This window comes from Hirundo rustica, chromosome 4 (assembly GCF_015227805.2).
Source record: "Hirundo rustica isolate bHirRus1 chromosome 4, bHirRus1.pri.v3, whole genome shotgun sequence".
NCBI classification, from domain to species: domain Eukaryota; kingdom Metazoa; phylum Chordata; class Aves; order Passeriformes; family Hirundinidae; genus Hirundo; species Hirundo rustica.
In genome coordinates this window covers 67,194,343-67,211,989 of record NC_053453.1, presented here as the reverse complement: position 1 = coordinate 67,211,989, position 17,647 = coordinate 67,194,343, and the positions used below count along the sequence as shown (strand labels likewise).

General features: G+C 41.8%; 1 protein-coding gene across 5 annotated transcripts in view; it reads left to right on the top strand.

The window, feature by feature from the left end:
- The window catches only part of RASSF8 (Ras association domain family member 8), a 75,777-nt gene that overhangs the window by 34,581 nt on the left and 23,549 nt on the right, over positions 1–17,647 (top strand). For 3 of the 5 annotated variants that reach the window (XM_040061662.1, XM_040061657.2, XM_040061656.1), the window contains exon 2: positions 2,264–2,397. The gene's annotated coding sequence lies outside the window, so the exon portion shown is untranslated. The remainder of the gene's footprint in view (positions 1–2,263; positions 2,398–17,647) is intronic. The other 2 variants (XM_040061659.1, XM_040061661.1) reach the window with 1 other exon arrangement.

The window sequence follows — 17,647 nt, the reverse complement described above, 5'->3', positions numbered from 1 at the left end:
AAATACATAAAACATCTCCATTAAAATGTCTGGATTGATGAAGGGAAGGGGAAAAAAAAGTGCCTTTTCCTCCAGCAGTGGCTTGATTAATGGATTTATTGTTTGTACAGATTTTGTCAGGAAGCCATATGGCTTGAGGAAAACAAAGAGGAAGTGGCTGATGTTGGGAATCTGATTTAATAGGGGTCCCTAAGGACAGAATGTGGCTCTTATCCTTACTCCTTCCCACTCAGTTTGCAGAGCGGTCTGAGAAGAGCTTTAGGGTTTCAGTAGAGCTGCGGATAATGCTGCTCTGTTGGAGTGGAAGTGTCGGTCCCTGCTGCTGGATCAGCGTCACGGCCACTCCGTTCTCAGGTTCAGAATCCACTCTTCTTTGGCTTTTCTATAAAGTGTCCTGGGGTAATTAACAAACAGCAGTAATTGAAATATTTACTATTTGTGTATTGGCAGCTGATCAGTTTGCAGTAGATGAAGACCACTTTTAGTATCTCAAAGCAGAGTTTTCATAGTTTAGGTTGGGATGATTATTTCTCTCTTCTCTATCTCTCCCCCCCAGCAAATTTCAAGCATCTGTGCCTCCGGATTAACTAATTCACCATCTGTATCCTAAAACCAGATTTATTTTCCTAATCTAACATGTAAGTGGGGATTGGTAAGTAACTGGGGCTCAAGCACTGGTGACTTAACCTGATGTGGTGGGATAGATGAATGTTCTGCATTTTCTATGACTGCTTGACCCTACTTAGGACTATATGGTCAATAAACATGAGTAGAGAACTTACAGGAATGTTCTCTAATGGAACTGCAATCAAATACATTAAGGAGATTTAACAAGCATATCTTCCTTCTGTTAAATTTCAGCTTCTCAGCTGAGAGACATAAACTCACCAAAATTATTCTGTTCACTTCAGAGGTAGAGTAAAAGGCTCATGAGAACTGTTAGTAAATGTTAGTGGGTCTACAGAGTGGAAAGTGCACAGCATCACGAAAACATATTCTGGCAACCCAGGAATTTAATTAATATAGGCTTGTGAATGAAAGCTGCATATTGAGTCAGTCATGGTGGAAATGATTTGATATGTGCCTGAGACTTCTGGAGCTCCTGAATGTCCTATTGTGGGGTTTCAGGCTATAATGAGAGAAGCAATTGTTCCTATAGGGCTTTGAATCCTATACATGGTCTGGTGTTTTACAGACCTCCCTTCTTTTCCTGATCTTTAAGAGATTTTTGTTGTTTTCTGAACTGTTATGATGTTCTTATGCTGGAGTTGGTGCTTATTACATCTTTCCATTGGAGAGATATTAGGAGACAAACATTTTGTCTGGACAAAATTCAGTGTCTGACAACAGTGGTAGAGGAGATGCTGAAATACCAGTGGAAGGTTTTTCTGATTTAGAGGTGTTTTTCCATGCTGCAGTCTATAACATTCCCATGTAGAGTTACATATAATAGATAAGTTCCTTTAAAATATTATCCATAAAATTTTTGGTCATGAAGGCTTAAAAATAACCACATCTCACACGTTCTCCTTGTCTGTGCCATAATATTAGGCCATGTCTGTCACAATGATGCTGTTAAACATTGTTGTAGTAAGCATCCCTTCCAAGCTGATTATTAGTCTTAATCAGCACTTTGGGATTTGTTACCTTTTGCCCAGTTTGTTTGGCTGTTTGTGCATGCATTGCTCGTGATTCAGAGCTGTGAGGGAGTCAGGGTGTGCAGCTCCAGAGCACTTGGAGGGTTAGACATCTGGAAGTGTTCCAGTCTGAGGATTATTTTCCTTAAAAAGAAAATTGGGAAAGAAGATTATTTCACAATCTCCTATATTTACAATTTACCAGTGGTAGATGCTCGTGACTACCTAATACAGTGCTTAGGGTGGATTTTTCTTTTTTTTTTGTGTGTGTGTGGGGGGGGTTTTTTTCTTTTTTTTTTTCCCCCTAATGTTCTGGAAAGTTGTTGAAGTGTTGTTTACCACACTTAGTTATTTATACCAGGAACATGTCACACCAGGTATGAGAAGCAGCAAATTAAGAACAGTATTCCACGTTTCTTTTGAACTAACTTTTCAAAAATAAAATACTGCTTGTGGGTACCAGGCTGTTGTGGATCTGTAGGTGCCAGGTGAACACTGTGTTTTTTCTAAAACATTAAAGGAAGGAGCGGGAAGTGAATTTCATCCTCAGGAAGGTTGATTCACTAACAATTATTTATATATATATAAAACAATATTTGTCTTTTTTTGTCTTTTTTTCCTTCTAGGAACTGTCCTCATCAGCAGAGTGGACACTGATGCCTGGAGTAGCAGGTCGTGCATAAGCAACATCTGTCTTCATCTGCAAGTAAGAATTTTGCACCAAAACCCTCCAAGAAAGTTTCCCCGCTCCCTTCTGAAGGTACTTGCACACAAAGCATTCTGAAAACTCTAAAGCTTAAAGAATCACAGAATTGCCTGGGTTGGAGGGGAACCTTAAAGATCATGTCATGCCACCCCCTGCCATGAGCAGGGACATCTGCTAGACCAGGTTGCTCAGAGCCCCATCCAACCTGGCCTGGAACACTTCCAGGGATGGGGCAACTTCACAAGTTCATCATTCCCCCTTTCTTCCTGAGATGAGAAATCTGACCAAAATCCTAGTTCCCTTGCTCTGTGCAATGTTTTCTCTAAACAGCTGTATTCTGGGCAGACCTGCCCTGGCCCTGCTGCTGAGTTTCTCTCTCCTGTGATGGTGTGATCTCCATGGATATGCACTTTCCTGCTGTATAAGAAGGAGGCCCACAGCTAACCTCTCACTGGCGAGTATGGAATGAGAGAAGGCTTTTGTCCTTGGCTCCTCTGCTTGATGATTCTGGGCAGCAGATCTTCACTTAAGGATTTCTTTACTGACAGGCTTGTCAGGCATTGGAATGGACTGCCCAGGGAGGAGGAGTCACCATCCTTGCAGGTGTTCAAGAAACAGCTGGGGCTTCTTTGGTTTGGGTGACAGAGTGGTGTTTGATCAAAGGTTGGACTCTGTGGTATTGGAGATATTTTCCAACCTTAATGATTCTGTGATTCACTGTGAAGAGTTGTCTCCATCTTGGCCACTCAGACAATGCCAAAAATAAAAAAAAATTGTCAGGAAAAGTAGACAGTGGCAGGTAGTGTTTTTCCTGACAACGATGCATCCTTGAAACAGGAAAAATATCAGAAATTAGGTTGAAATTTATACTTTCAGATTATGCATTGGTTTATTGTTCATATTGGTTTGAATTTTTTGAGTCCCCTGTTTATGATGTAGATGAGGCTAGTGAAGCAAGTGAGGAAAAACTGAGAATGCAGCTTCTCTGGCTTGTCACCATTTGCAGACCTTTAAAGCTGATTTGCATTTTGTGCGCACATCAGCTTCTCGGTGATAGACTTCCATAGCAATCACACCACCTTTTTCACTTCTGTGTGTATATTGCCGTTTTACCACTCCTTCTATTGCAAATGCAGTATTGTTGATAACTGAAGCAGCTGAGGGACCAGCAGAGCTAAATAAATTAAAATGCTTTGTTCATTTGCCACAATGACAGCTTGTCTCATGCTCTGTGTATCAGAGGTACAGATAAGGATAAAGATACAACAGCTTTATCTTAACTACAGGGAAAGCTGAAGCAAAGCAGCATTGTGTGGATGCTTCCATTATCCTTAATATAATGTAGGACTAGCAGAAATATCAATGCACTCTGTGGTGAAGAGGAGCTTTGCTGAAGGGTGCTGCACGTGTGTGAATGCATCTGTCCATAGGTACAGCACCCAGAATGCTGTGTTGGCTAGAGTCTGGCTTCAGACTTGTCTTAAGTTGCCTCATATTTGAGAGGTGTTTTGGGTTATTCATTAAAGCACTTTCAACCCCACATTCCAGGCACCTTATGTGTCTCTTTAATGCACATCAGCGGATTGTTTCTAAAGCAAACATTTCCAGAGCGTTAATTGCTGCCTTCGGCCAACAACATCATCTTGCTGAAGGGGTGTGAGGTTTGTGGGGGGGGTTGGTACCAGCCGTGGGACAGTCCTGCTGGCTGAACCAGCATACAGAATTTAGACAGGCACGAGTCTCTTGTTTTTCCCAGGTGACACTTAGCCAGAGCACCTATACATATGTATGTTAACCTGGAGCTCCAGGAGGCTTGGAATGTAGTGGTGTTGAGCCAGGTTTACTTCTGCCAAGTTAAAATATTTAAGGATTTGTTGTTGACTCTGTTCTGAATAAATTCCTTTCAGTGGAGCGAGTTTGTGGCCAGCTGCCAGGTGGCTGCAGTGTCACTCCCTTATGTGTCACTTTGAAACAAGTCATGTGAGTTACTGTCTCTGAATGATTTTATTGTATGAGAGCAGAAGGTATTTGCCTGCTGGAAATTCATCAGGATGGTGCCCATCCTCACACGGGGAGAGTTACTTATTTACCTTCACCCGTTTTGAATAAACCAGTTTGGTTTTTTTGCCTTAAGCATCACTAATGTAATTTGTTGTTGTTACGTGACTTTATTTTGCTGTCTGTTTCGGGGCGCAAGACAGGGTCAGCTTGTAGTATGGGTTTTATAAAACCATTTTTTTCCCCAGCTGAAATTGTGGAGTAATAATAGATTTTTGTACTTTTAAGAAATAAAAGTTGATCCACTTTTATTGAGTGTTAATCAATAAATAAAATAATGAAGAAAATGAGCAGAACTTAGTCTGGCAGCACAAGTGGACATCAAATCAGAGGAGTTACTTTGGGAAATATTTTTCTTTCAACGCTTAAATTTTAAATATGAAAAGCTGACAAAAATACACAACATTTTCTTTGAAGTTCAGAGTAGGTCTATGATGCTTTAAATTGCATTAACTCATACAAAGTCTTAAATACAGTTGACAAAAACATTGTTTTGAGACCCACTTCAGAAGCTTTCACTCACAGAATGCTACTTCATGGTTTTCTGCATAATGATGTTTTTTCTGGGATGTTTGATAAGCCACAAAACCAGACTTTGTTGGTTTGTGAGCAGAGACTTAATTTGGATCCTCCAGCTGTTTCACCTGTTTTGTGGTCTGTGTTTGTCATGCTTTAGATCTCTTTGACCTACCTGAGCTGGGCACATACTTCTGCTGGCTAGGCTAAAAAAACCTGTGTGCTCCCTTCCAGAACCATGGAAGCAGAGTGCAGTTCCTTTTTCATCTGAGTGCCCCAGGTCATGAATCAGAAAATAGTCAATTCATTGAGCTCATGATTTTCTGCCCTTCCCATTTGATTGGTATCCACTGAAAGGCGTTGATAGGTGGGAGAAGTTCCTGGGTGCTCTCTGAGAGGATCTCTGGCTCAGGGAGAGTTTTGCTCTGACGTGCTGGAGTTCTGGTTGAGGTAAGGAATAATCTCAAGGGAAAAGTGCTGCCTCTCAGGTTCTCATGGCTTCTCCTGCCCATCTCAGCTTTGCAGGGTGCACACCTTTCTCCTGCTGCCTGGACACTGAGTCACTGCAGGAACAAACAAGACTTCTTTGACAGTGGTATTGCTAGGATCCTTGAGTTTTGCTGCATTCTTTGCATTACAAGAGACACTTTTCATCTCTCGTTTCTCTTCCCTACTCCAGAGCTGCACACTGCACAAAGTGCCTCTTGTTTTCTTGCTGTCTGTGTTGCACTTGTTCAGACTGGTGGGGCAGCAGAGCTGAAATTAAAGATACCATGGCACGTGTGTCCATTTCTTTCCTCTTCCTCACCTGGTCACATTTTTATTACTTGCAGCTTCTTGCTTTCTCATTTAAGGCTTTTCCTTTACTTTACAGTCCTGTGTAAATCTTACATAAAACTTGTATCTTACATCCGTGTCTGAATTGTTTCGTTGCATTTGGAGCAGCAGTGCTTCAAGTATTTGAAATGCATTTCAAGTTGAATACTTTGAAAGTGTTTCTGAAGAAATACAGTGGTCTGATAGTTGGGGAAAAAAAAAATCTTCCTGTGTTTTTTTTAGGGTTGGGATTCATCTTGTGCTTGCCAGCTGAGGGCAAACTGAAAATGGAATGTAAGTGGAGACAGGATGTCTGGAAAGGACCAAAGTATTGATAATAAATGGCAGGGGGGATGGTGTGTGGAAATGCCACTTACATGAAGAGACAGTAGTCCCTGGCTTTTCTGCTACAAAAATATTTGGTTCTTGACATGTGGGTTGCTGCATCCAAGCCCTGGGTGTTGCAGGCAAACCATTTCCTCAGTTTTTTTTTCTTTAATTCATCAAGCTTTGGCAAGGTTTGCACCCTCTCACTTGCTGTAGAACAGTGGGAAAAAATGGAGCTATGCAGTTCCTGTGGACTCTAAAATTACTTGGTTTGGGTTTTATTAATTTATCAATCACTAGGGAATTCTGCAATATTCTAATCTTCATAGTAGCAAAATGTGAAAGACCTCACCTCATGGGTGTTTAATGATTCACTGTCATTCAACATTGAAGAGGAAAAATGTGCTTATTACCCAACTCAAAAGTTTTCTCACTTTATTTACTGCTGTGTAAACATCAGACTGTAGTTTTTTTCCCAGTCTGCAAATGCAAAGATAGTATTGTTTCTTGCACTAATTGCAATGCACGTTTGTCATTTCTCTCTGGCAGGAAAGAAACTCGGCTTTTTGGAGGCATGTCATTTTGATACAATCTCTTGTCTTCGTTCCATGTAGGTTTGGCAGTTCTGCAGATTGCTTCCTTCAAAGGATAGTTGCACAGTGTTTAAAAATGAGAGTTTCTGGGCTTTAAAGAAATAAAGGTTTACATTCTGAATTGTAGTTGTTAAGGAAACATGCTTTAGTATTTGATATCTTGGAGTGAGGAAGAAGAAAGAGCAGCTAAATGAAGTCAAACATATCTCCTTTGTCAAATTGCAAAAATCTTAATAATACCTGCAAGTTAATATTCAGGTCATTCATAACTAAATAGGAAGAGAAATGTGAATGCCTGGCTTACCTTACTCTGTAAGCCTGGCTTTGTACTTTTATAAATTAGAATTTTACAAAGAATAATTTAAGATTTCTTTCAAATAACCTTTCTGAGGTCTGAGGAGACTCATGTAGCTGGATTTTAATTTAAATGTTTTATTTTGGATGTTTTTATGATTTAAAGCATGTCATTAATGCTTTAAATTTTGCACAGTTTTAGGTGTTTATTTGTGAGCTATCTTATGATTAGCACAAACTTTCAGAGGGCACTTCCCCTTGTGTTCTTTCCAGGATTTAGATTGCTTGCTAGGTAATTGTGCTTAATAAGCCATTTTGGCCTCCTGATGTTACCTGGTATTTTACACTTTCATAGCTGCATATCAGTTAAAGATTTGAAATCCCCAGCAGCCACTTCTTATTTAAAAGGAAACTGGCCAGGCTATTTTTTTTTTTTTTTAAAGCTTCCCCCCCACAGTTCTAAACCATTAACCCTGTCTATTAACTCAGTGCTGCCCGTGGCTGTCCAGGCTGAACAGCCTCTCCTCTGTTTCTGTGGAGAAACGGAATCCACAGATACTGGGGTGGTTTTAACTAAGAGGGACCTGGGGAAACTAAAACTGTCCTAATCAGATCTCTTGGTTTGGTTTGTTTGGGGTTTTTTCTGCTTCCAAAGAGAAATGCAGGCTGGACTTTTGTCCTTCGTTAGCAGTGCGATGATAACCCAGAGAGTTCATCACAGCAATTCACGCAGCAGCGCTGAGATGCTGTTTTGTTTAACTTGGGCTCTATGCCAGGAGGGCTTCAGGAGGAATTCCTTCATGGAAACGGTGGGCAGGCTTTGGAAGGGGCTGCCCAGGGAGGTGCTGGAGTCACCATCCCTGGAGATCTTTAAGAAAAGACTGGATGTGGCACTTGGCTGACAAGGTGGTGATTGGTCAAAGGTTGGACTCAATGATCTTGGAGATTTTTTCCAATGTTAACAGTACCAGTGTCTGGCATCTCATAAGTTCAGAAAAAATGGTGAAGATCCACCCTGATAGGAGGAATGATGGTACAATTCCTTCTGGAGGGACGAGCGTTCTTCCAGAAAGCCTTGATTACCTTGCCCATCTTCTGGGTGCTTTGCAGGAGCTCTTGAAAGCAGAACTGTGCTTGTCTTGGCCTCTCTGAAAGGCAACAGAGCCTCCAAAGAGGGGGTGCCTCCTGCCCAGGGTGTGGAGGTGAACAGAGTAAGCTCAATCAGCTTGAAAAGCAGTAGGGTCTCACCTGCTGATCTGTTGTGTTTTGGTAGGTGCTCTGCAGAAGGGGGTTAAGGGACAGCGTGAAGGAGGATAACGAGATTGAAATAGTAACTTGGTGGAGTTGCACTTGCATGTGCATGTCTGAGGTGACTCTGGCAAGTGACCTGTAAGGAGTTCACTGGGTAAACTGAGCAAGAAGTGAGTAAGAAGGGCAGAGATCAGTGTGGAAGGACTTCCTGAGTGAAAATTAAGCGGATCAAGTGAAGAAAAGGGAGGGCTGCTTTGTCCTGCCTGCATTTGGCAACTCTGCTGACTCCAGAAATCTGTCCTGACATCATCGTGCTTGGCAAATGGACACGATGGGGTTGCTGAGGGTGCAGTGAGGAGGAAGATGTAGTCATTAGGAGCTGAGATGAAAGCCTGTGACTGCATGGCCAGCAGGGAAAGGCTCTGTCTCAGAAAGTGCAAAATGTAGATGCTGTCTGAAAATACGGAGGCAAATCAATACATGGGAAGTTGTGCTGGTTTAAAAATTGTTGCCACAGACAAAGAAAGCAGGAGCAGGAAAATGAAAACTTTTCCCCCCCTTGCCACGTATTAAATTTGACCTAGCATCTATTTTCCATTGATATTGCTGGCTGTGACTTCTGTTAATTGCTGTCAGTTTTTTGGCAGAGAAGCATGTTTTTCCTGAAGAGCACTTTGCTGGGTCTTTCTGTGAATGCAGTATGTGATCTTTATAAGACCTCCAAGGGGGGAAAGTGTTTTTAGTATGATGTTCATATCTGTGCTTCTTGCTCTTCCCAGTGAGTTTTGGAGTTTAGGTGAGTTTCAGCCAAGCTTATAGACAATTAGTGGTTTAGAAAGTACAAAGTTGGTAACAGTTCCCTAAAATGATCAGCTGAACAGAGAACCTAGGCATCCTCACCTCCTGAAGTGGAATTTGGTTCCGCATCTGTTCTGTGCAGTGTGGCCAGTTGGCTTATCTTGGAGCTGCCTATGGCACTGCCACACAACTATGGGGATTCAGACAGAAAACTGGGAATTTCAAACTGAAAGAGAGGGAAATAAGGTGAGATATATGGAAGAAACTGTTCCTGGTGAGGCCCTGGCACAGGTTGCCCAGAGCAGCTGTGGCTGCCCCATCCCTGGAAGTGTCCAGGGCCAGGTTGGATGGGGCTCTGAGCAACCTGGGATAGTGGAAGGTGTCCTTGCCCACGGCAAGGGGATGGGGATGAGATGAACTTTTTCCAGCCCAACCTGTTCCATGAGTCCATGAATTAAGTAATGCACTTCCAGTATTTCAGCCCACAAGCTATTGCTATGTGTTGTGATTACCTCAGATTTTGCTCTAATAAAATTAGCCAAGCTCACAATTGTCAAGAGAGGAGAAATACTTAAGTGATCCAACGGAGTCCTATAAATAGAGAGTAGAAGAAGCAAAGAAGTTTCTTTTGTGCCTGGGGAAATATGGAAGTAAGCACAGCCAAGTGTAAATTTTAGAAAGTGATGAATTCCCCCCACTCATTTATCTTGCTCAACTGTTTAAAGGCTCCTTGTAGTAGTAAGTTCTGCTCTGTCTTGCAGACTTTTCTAGGTTGCCAGGAGAGCAACTTGAAATTTCTTAGGTAATGTTTAATAAATAATGTAGCTGCTCACTGAATAAAGCATTGAGATTATAAGTTTTTGTAACTGTTATGTTGATTAAGTTGAAAGTGCCTCACCTTGTTTCTGTTCCAGAAATTGCATTTCATTACAGTGAGGTTTTGGTAGTTGCATCATACCTTGCCTTTAAACCATTTGCTTACCTGACTTTTAAAACTTCTGTTAATCTAAATTTAAGTAGATTTCAGTTGCAGGATATATTTTATTTCCTGCATCCTTCAGTGCAGACTTGGAAGGGAAGGAATGGGCTCATTGTGTGCAAGGTTTACCACAATATAGAGGAAGAAGGTGTTGTGTTTTGATCCAGATCATCAAATGTAGAAAGTGTAACAGGTTTCTTGTATGTTTGTTTTTTTTGTGGCGTGTTTTGTTTTGTTTGTTTTTTTCTGAAATTTGCCCTCAGCTCTCATTTGAGGCGCAGGGAACACTCCTCTGACAGCTGAGACTCAGGGTGGCTGTAGTCAAACGACAAAGCAAATGCTGCACATGGGCTTGGCTTAAGCATAAAGAACAGAATCAGCCCTACAAAAAACCAAGAGTTAATGCAGGTCTTGCCAAAAGGGAGCAGATGAGCTCATTGCCTCATTAGCGTAAATATTGGCAATTACACACGAATGTCCTCAGTCCCTCAGCTGGGTGTGTTTGTGGACAAGCCGTGAGGGGAGAGGGGAAGAGTTGAATGGGTGGAGCTGTGTCTTCCTTGGAACCAGTTTGGAGAATGACCTACTTTGTCTCCTTTGAAGCTAGGGCATCTCGAGGTCTAAGGCAACTTTGAAGTCAGGTGTGTGCATTGTAGCTTTTGTATAAATATTTCCCCTGTGAGGAACCAGCTTGCTTATTTCTCTGCTCTTTGTTTTCTTTCACTCCCACACACGACTTAGACCATATTAGAGATGTATAGATGTGACTTCCACCTAATGCTGCTGTTTATTAATAAAGGGGTGTGTAATAAAGCTGTTTTCTCAAATGCACTATATATTTGCTGCTAATGAGGAGCAAATACTTGCACATCTTTGGAAGACATTACAGTGCAGTAAATGTCTGCCTGTTGACTGAGATGATGAAGCAGGAGATGTTTATTTAATGCACATGTCTTTTTTTTGAGCTGTTTTTAACAGCATTTATATGCAGTGCAGGCTCCTTGGCTAACATATCTGGAAAAGGATATTCCTCTGCCACAGAATAAATCCATCCCAGCTGCTGTCTGCACCTCTGCTGTGCTGCCACCAGCTCTCCTGCTGGAGCCAGGCCAGAGCAGGGACACCAAGGGCAGCACAGGGATGGAGCAGCTCTGCTGGGAGGAAAGGCTGAGGGAATTGGGATGGTTCAGCCTGGAGAGGAGAAGGCTTTGGGGTGACCTCACTGTGGCCTTCCAGTGCCTGAAGGGAGCCCACAGGAAAGATGGAGAGAGACTCTTGGCAAGGGCCTGGAGTGACAGGACAAGGGGCAATGGCTTCACACTGACAGAGAGGAGGAGATTTAGATTGGATATGAGGAAGAAATTATTCCCTGTGAGGCCATGGTTGCCCAGAGCAGCTGTGGCTGCCCCATCCCTGGCAGTGTCCAAGGCCAGGCTGGATGGGTTCTGAGCACCTGGGTTAGTGGAAGGTGTCCTTGCCCATGGCAGGGGTTGAAACTGGATGGGCTTTAAGGTCCCTTCCAACCCCAACCATTGTGTAATTCTATGATCCAACCCTTCCTAGAACAGTGGTTGCCAGTGAGGCTTTCCAGGATGAATCCACCCAATCCTGCCTCTCTAGGATTGTGGTGTTTCATACTGACAATTTTGTTTGTTAAGAGCTAAACTAGAGAACAGGGAAAAGGAGTGCTTTGTGTAAAATGAAGGTGGTACTTCAGTCCTGATCCTGAAACAGATTCAGGTTTGGGATTTAGTGAGTAAGCCTGCTTGAATTGAATTCACACTTGTGTCACAGTAAATCCTGACTTGAGAGCTGAAGGAAGTGAAGGAAGCTGAACAAGATATTGTTTTGATTTGCTAGTACATATCCTAAATATAATGTTTCTAAGTTTTCAATTTTTAAATTTCTGCTTTAGAAACACTGATGGAAATCTAAGAGAAGCAAGTATCCTTGAAAGTCTGACTTGAGTGCTGTCACCATTTACAAAACACTCTGAGTTTTTGTACCACAAGTCCATGTGGAGTTCAGATGCTTTTTACATCTAATCTTAGGGAGAGTATTAATTTCAGAGTTGTTGTTCCTGTTGAATTAAATCAATTTCAAGAGTGTGAAAGTTACTGTTAAAAATGCAAGGTCACTCTTAGCAGTGACTAAATACAAAGGAACTTTAGTAAGCCATCTGTTTCCTTGGCTCACCTGCTGCCTTGTTTCCTTTCCAATATTTTGTCGAGATTTGAGAATGTTTTGCAGCACAGTTGGGTCGAGCCTGGTAGCTCCAAAGATACAAAGTGTTACAGACTGATAGGAGCATTCTCTCTCCAGCCATCAGTCTGTGTTTGTGACAGCTGGTTGGAACTCACTTTTCTATGAAGGCCATGAGGATGGAATTTTAGACACAGTTCATAACCGTGAAGGTTTGTAGCTGTGTCAACACTTGTATCCCAAGCTGGATGAGTGTTTTGTGCTGTGCTGCAGTTAAACCTTCACTAAGTGATGTCTCTGATTTCTTCAGATTGTCACATGTAATTTAGATTGAAACATTGTGCAAGAAGATGTCCTAAAGGCTTAACACACTTGCTGAAGTCAGAGATCAGTCTTAGAGTTAAAATACTGAAGACAAAAATAAAACTTTCAAGGTGGAAGAATTATTTCAGGTAATAACAGAATAGTTGCCATTAACAAAGTGTATCTTTGCAAGAGCTGACAAGAAGTTTGGCTGATTGCTTGACCTCCTCCTATTATTCCTCCACCCCCAAAAGAAAACAAGTTAATTTCTTCTCGCTAATTCTCACCAATACAAAGAGAAGAGACAATTTGTTTTTTTCTGTGCTGTGAAGATTGCAGCTCAAGGAGAGATTGTAGTTCAGGGAGAGGTTAGGAATGTTCTGTAATTAGGCAGAAGACCACTTGTAGCATTCGTGCTTCAGAACAATGTTTCTTTCCCTCATTTTTTCCCACCAAATTGTTAGCGGTATTGCAGCAGGAGAAATTGCAGTGCCAGCATCAGTTCCTGTTCTAGGCAGCTGAAGGTTCCTGGATAGAAGTCAACTGGTAATTTGTCTGGGAAACTGCGACTTGAGGCATTTTGGGTTATCCAGAAGCATGATTTTGTGCCGCCTTGGCTGCCAGAAACAGCTTCCTGCACATCAATCCTTGTACAAACTCCTGTGCTGGTGCTGTGTTGTCCTCTCACAGGTGAGGGTGTGTGTGTCTTGTGTGTTCATAGATCACTTGTGGCATCAGGATTTTGGCCTGTTTGACAGAGATGTCAGACCATCTTCTGGCCAGTCTCATGGAGGAAAATTCCTTGGTCTTAAATTCTCTCTCAAGCTCATTCTCAACACTGTCATCTTCATGGTTGTGGGACCTCTGGTTTATTTGTTTCAAGCAGTGCTTATTATCTCAGAACATTCTTGTGGAATAGCAAAAGAATAACCTCTACGAGGGTTAGTCCCATGCAAAAAACACTGGATGCTACCTCTGAGTGAACACTTGTCTTTTCAAAGAAAGCCATGGGCTGATCTCAAACCCACAGCCTGTTTCTTTTGGACAAAAATTTTGCCTGCAGAAGACTTGATATTTTTGACTTGAACCTGCCATGAAATATTTTTGCCTGTTTACTGATGGGAGGCTGCATATCTTGTAGGATATTTCTTCTTAACCAGCCTAAGGGAGGAGGCATTTTCCAAATGCATCCCTGTTCACGCTCTTCTGGATGGTTTAAACTCTTCCTGAGTAGCTGGACTGGCTTCTTTGCGCTCGTTTGTTTGGTGTTTTCCAATCAAGCCTTACTAGCACTGACTAATTATTCCTATTAATGGCTTACAGCATGGGTGGAGCAAGCTGCCTGTTTGTCCAGGGCCCTACCTGGTGTCATACTGGGGAAAAACAAGGAGCACAGCTTGGCCGTAGTGCAGAGGGAATGGAAAATAAAGGGTAAATGCCAAACTCCAAATGATGTTTGGTTATTGCTAATTACAAATGAAAGCGCCCTGACTTTCAAGTGTACTAAGCAACATGCTGGTGACTTGCTGGGGCCGCAGAAAGTCACTGAAATGGTTGGTCAAAATTCTGCTGCAGCAGGGTTTTAGCCCTAATTTGAGGCGCATGATGCTTTCAGGCAGTGTGAACCTTCTAGAAAGTGGAAATGAGGTGAAATCGGCATCTTGATTTTAGCTCTCAGGTTTCCTTGTGGCTTGCCATTTTATGGCAAGATGTCCTGCAAAGATCTACTTGGAATATTGTTTCTTCTTAAATGCTCGAGAAATTTTTTGCACTTAGTCTGATCTGCTTTGTGAAGCTTCAGCCTTTTCTATGTTTTGCAAACAAGTTGTGGAGAGGTAGCTAAATAGTAGAGCATATATATGTTATATATATATTTCTGTGTGTATATATGTACACATATATATATGCTGGATTTTCTTTATGCTTAAAAACTGAACAAATACCTGAAAGAGTGAGATACCATCAGCCAATTAGGATAAAAGGGGAATTTAGGGAAAATGCTTAATGCATGGTAAACAAGGTAATTGAGGAGGCTTCAGGCAAGGTAATGGAGAAGTGGGGGAAGGAAGTAGCTGTGGAATGCCAGATTTGCAGTGCTTGGTTCCAAGCAGAGCTATGTGTGCTGATGGCTGACAAACTGGGGAAAAGCTGTGATCACAGGCATGTTTTGGCTTGTGTGCCTCTCAGTAAATTAGTTTTGCATTCCTATTCCCAGTCATTGCTGAAATAAATTATGCATAAGGTGAACTGGTTTTGAACTTACGGGATTGAGAAACCTGAAGTGAGATTCCTTCCCCCCCCTTTCCATTGACTTCAGAAATAAATTTGCACAGTATTAGAGGTAAGGCTTTTTTTGCCTCCTCTAACATAAAAGCACAATATGAATTCTGGGCATAGATTTCAGGTTGAAAAAGATACTTGGGGCTGTCAGATGACCCTCAGTGGGGAGGCAAATCAGCTTTTACTAGTATGAAAGCTAACTAACAGCAAATAAAAAAACTGAATACCTATGAAGGAAGACTTAAAGACTAATAAAAGGTGCTACAGAGTTATATTTGGGAAGCAGAGATAAGCACATGGCCAGAAAATTTTCTGGTTTCCAGACCTCTGTGTGAGCTTCTACTGCACAATCCTAGAAACGAAACCTGTCCTAGATCTATTTAACTTGCCTTAGATGAGCTTTGCTTAGAAACTCTAAAGAAACACAGTGATTTCAGCACAGAGATCTTACATTTCTGATGTGAGTGTATGTTCTTAGTGGCAGATCCCCAAAGGAATTTTGTGAGCACTTATGGGACACATGAAATTCCAAAATCCATGGAGAAAAAGACCTCCAAGATTGAGTCCAACTTGTGATTCATCCTTACCTTGTCAACTAAACCAGAGCACTGAGTGCCACGTTCAGTTGTTCCTTGAACACCTCCAGGGATGGGGACTCCACCTGGGCAGCCCTTTTATTAACACTGAATTAATTTATTAATTCAGCCCTGCCTGTTGGTCCGAGGGATGCACGTACCACAAATCTTTTATCTTATTTAGTCTATTAAAACTATCTCTTCTGTAAGAAATGAATGGGAATGTTTACTCTGAGCTTGAACTGATTCAAAGGCACTTTGTTCAGATCATTTGCAGCTTTGGTGAATGCCTTCTTCAAACTTGGAAGTGTCAGCAAATATTTCCTTATTATATGATGCTTCTCTTTAGTCTTCGCTTTTTTTAAAGATGGACTGTAGGAAAACAAATGACCAAACCTGATCTGCACTGAGCACAAGACTGTACATTGTGTGCTGACTGGGGGAAAAAATGCATTTGCCGGCTTGCTGAATTGAGATAATACTTTGGATGTTGACAGACAGAAAAACAATTAGAGCTGTCGGATGCTTTGCTGACGTGTGCGTTGTCACATGGAGAGATGGCTTGGTTGGTGCCAGGAAATCTGAACTGTTCAGCCCTCAGCAAGTTATTAAGTTAATTAATAAAGTTCCTTACAGCTGGGCTTGGAATGTGAGGTCTGTTTATTTGTGAAGACAGCTGGTCCAGGAATAAATAGCGGAGGTCACTGATGAGGCCTGTGAGGTGTTTTCTTCAGTCACTGCTATGTTACAGGCTGGTAGAAGATTTTCTTCTGCTTAGTTTATTGGTACATTAAAATGGTGTTAACCTGACTGAAGTGTTTCTATGTTTATACATGGTTAATGCTTGTGCAGATAGAAGTTTTCTTTGAAAAGCTGAGCTTTATGTGGGAAAATGTTTATCAAAGCCTCTTTGGCTTTTCAGGTGCTTGTTCACATCTCAAAAGACTATTTCTGTATACATTGATATTCCTAAAAGTGATCATTTTTCTATTGAGTGTGCAAGTCTATTTGAGATCTGGTTTTACTTACAAATATTACATATACTTGTGAGCAGGTAGGTTTTGGTGGGGATTTTGGGGGTGTTTGCTGGCCTGGCTTTACTGCTTGGTGCTTTTCTGCTGAAGCTCATCCTGTTGGTGTGGTGGGACCCCTGTGGCTCTACCACGTTCTTGGGCTGTTGCTGTCCCAGCCTGTCAGGTGAAGATCTCCCAAGTGATCATGTGTCAGTATTTGTCATCTGCTGGGTGAACTCTTTGGTTGTAGGTGGGAAGTCACTTTCCCTCTCTAGCTTGGGCACTGCAGTGGTGCATCTTTTAGATGCAGGAAGAGATGTTCCCACCCGCAGGAGAAAGCAGCTCTGGTTAGACTGGAAATCTGAACAGCACTAAGTATTTGTGTGGTGTTCTCTGCCCTGTTTCTGCCTCCACGCGATGCAGTTCTGTTCAATCCATCAGCATCATCAGATTCCATGTTTCTTGTGTAACCCTACCCTGCCTGTCTTCACTAATCTCCCCTAAATAATTTTCAGATTTCTTTTACTCCATCCTTGTGTTATCCATTTTCCTGGTACTTAATTCTTCAAAAATATTGTCTCTAGTTTTATCACTTTATCCATGTGGGATTACCTGAGTACATGAGCTTCTTTTATTGTGTTATCACCGTTTATTTTCCCTCTATCTGTTTAAGCAGCCCAGCTGTCTCATTAGGTTTTCTTTATTTGATTTTCGTTGGTTTGTAGGTTGGTTTTTGGGTGTTTGCTTTCGTGTTAGTTTCTGGGGTTTTTAAAGACTTAATTGTCATTATTGGTGGGTTGTTTTTTGTTTCACTTTTGAGGGAACGTTCTGTCCTTTGAAGACAACAATTTTTGCTGGGTTTGCTACAATTTTTTTTTTTTTTGCTTAGTATCATTGCAGTACCTGTGGAAAAACCTAGGAAAATACATTAGAAAACGTCTGGATCCTCACAGAACCAGCAAAGTGCTGCCAGGAGTTAAACCACCCCTAAACACTTTCCCTGATGCACTTTTTTTAGAGGGAGAGAGAAGCAGTCTATCTGCTGGCTTTGCTTTCTGGGTTCTGGTACAAAATGCATAGGTTTGTTCAAAATAGGAGCCCTCAGCTGCTTCTGCAGGGAGACAAAAGTTGGACTCTTGTGGATGGCTGTAATTAAAAATGTTTCCCCCTTGTTTTTCTACAGCTCCACCTGCTAGAAATTATTGAACAAACACTGAAAGCATCCTTATTAGTCCCTGGAAACATTCAGGCAGCATATAAAGGAATAGGGGCACCTGTTACTGGAAACTGTTATGAGTT